Here is a 2465-nt window from a genome sequence, read left to right on the forward strand (position 1 = left end):
AAAGAACAACTGATATAGTAAACACATCTTATAACCTATATTTTCCAATATGGTCTGCTGGTCATGGCTGGATGACAGGTGTGGAAGGAAGCAGCTGAAAAAAGAATGGAGTGTTACTGCATCACTCTTATGTTTGTTCATTCATTCATTGCCAGACGCCATGTATCCCAAACGGGGTGGCCAAAGGCTTAGAGTTAATTGTTTTACAGGGAGGGGCACTAATCCTCCACCAACCCCACACACATAGGGAGAACGTTATGCCAGCAGCATCTGGTGTTCCCAGGTGGTCACCCACCCAAGTACTAACCAGACCCAACGTTGCTTGACTTCGCTGATCGGACGGGAAGCGGTGTACTCAACGTGGTATGGCCGTTGTGCTGCAATGAATGTCACCATTCAACCAGCTTTGTAAAGAAGTAAATTAGTCTCCATGCTAAAAAAAAAATTCATCAGTAACTCTGTATTTACATTCTGCAATATGAATTTAGGAACACATGATGTAAAGCTGCATGAGTGAAAGTGCACATAACCTGGAGAAACTGCTGTATAATTCATGACTGGTGAGCTGGCCAGGAACAACATGGAAATCTATGAAGAATGCAATAATACATTCGGTTTGCTCGTATGAAATCATGTCTGGATAATCTCAATAATTATTTTCATGCAAATGACTGCAAAAGGAGGATAAATCATAATTCAGTCTAGGCTATGCATTGTATCTTGCTTGTAAATGCATCCTGTTTATGCGTTCTAGCATCATTGGTACCAATTCTAGCGCAAATATACTTATATTCTACATAAAAATAACAGTTTAGAATGGGTTAGCGAAGTGTCTGGTTTATTAAACGGAAGCAACTTTCAAAATTTGCCCGCTTTTAGTGCTCATGCAGTGCATTCTCGCCCAATTTAGCGACTGTCTTGGCATTCAAACGCCAGAACTGGGTTTCGCCAAGACTGACGGTCAAGATTTTCTATAGTAAGGATGACTGACGCTCAGGAACGTCTGACAACTGAACGTCGCCGTTGGACCGCCTAAACTCCGGGTTTTTATAGTACGGCCCTAAAGCTTAAATCAAAACTATCTTCTAAAACAAGTCCACAAACAAGATGAACAATAATAGCAGCAAGAAAGTACATACACGCCGCTCTAGTAAACCTCACCTTTTACAACGTAGGTAAGAACAGAGGTGATGCACGCTACATTATTAGAGAGAGAGGAGAGAGAGAGAGGATAAAATACAAGCTATTAGTATAAGATGAATGGCACGTGGGAATGGATATAGAAATTCTTGAAGATAGAAAAGGTAACATATCACACGCCAGGTGAGCTGCAAGACAAGTAACACGAGGAGCGAGCTGCATAACACTCCCACAGACGTGTAGCCCCGTGAATATGACGGAAACAGGGAGACATTTTTTTTTTTTTTTTTTTTCATAACACGGATATGAAATGACACCAGCTGATGCTTGATTATGAAGAAAACGGAGTCGCATATTCCTTCCCTTGCACAACATTTTTTTTTTTTTTTTTCATGTGACCGACTCTGGACATAGGCTTCACAGTCTGCTTTCAAGGCCCAGTAGTCCTCGTACGTACAGCACACCTCTACATGTCACCACTTCGGCGCTAACACCCACCGTCCATACTGAATACATGCTAGGGCTGTCTCATACAGGACTGGTGTATTGGTATTAGCGAGGGTATTTCTACATGTTGGAGGGTCTTCTGGTAGATCAGTAAAGTCTGATTTTATGAAATTCAAATCCTTAAACTCTTCCCTGCCCCAGCGGGATTTGAACCCGGGTCCGATAGGACTTCAGGCCAACCCTCTACCGATTGAGCCACCGCCTCCCCCAATATGAAACGGGAAAGGGAAGAGAGGACTTACACCCACCATCCTCAATTATGACAGGGCGGAGGAAGACTGACAGTGGTACTGGAGGTCAGTATTACAATGCCAGGCAGGTCTGAGTAGGTCATATCCTTAGTGCGGGACCCGAGGGACATCTGGTGAGATGTGGTGTGGTGTGGTGTAGTGTAATGTATTTTTGCGTAGTATAGTGCAGCTTAGTGTTCTGTAGTCCTGTGCAGTGCAGGTCAGTGCAGTTTAGTTTAGTGTAGTGTGGTGTAGTTTACAATAGTGTAGTGTAGTTTCGTGCAGTGAAGTGTAGTGTAGTGTAGTATGGCATGTTTCAACTTCAAGCCTGGTTGTCATATATAATGTCTATGAAATACTGAAGGAAGTAAGGAGAACTGACACCACTGGCAGTCCTGGTCATACAATCACATGCATTACTGACAAAATGAGTCGGATATTTGTTGCAGCTGCGCAGATGCATGCAAGGGTTAAAACCAACAGGTTTAAATAACAAAACTCCTCCGCAGACTCAAGAGACCTCCCCGCAAGATCAATCATTTCACGCCTCCCAATCTCCACATGTTTTCCTCGACACACACGAAATCA

At 43.2% G+C, this 2465-nt stretch overlaps 1 non-coding gene across 1 annotated transcript; it reads right to left on the bottom strand.

The window, feature by feature from the left end:
• Positions 1-258: 258 nt before the first annotated feature.
• Positions 259-377, bottom strand: LOC145391310 (5S ribosomal RNA). Its single transcript, XR_013895824.1, has one exon. It is a non-coding gene; the product is annotated as a 5S ribosomal RNA (ribosomal RNA).
• Positions 378-2465: the final 2088 nt, after the last annotated feature.

Source organism: Coenobita brevimanus, chromosome 17, assembly GCF_032717465.1.
Source record: "Coenobita brevimanus isolate Jiangsu-jjx chromosome 17, ASM3271746v2, whole genome shotgun sequence".
NCBI classification, from domain to species: Eukaryota; Metazoa; Arthropoda; class Malacostraca; order Decapoda; family Coenobitidae; genus Coenobita; species Coenobita brevimanus.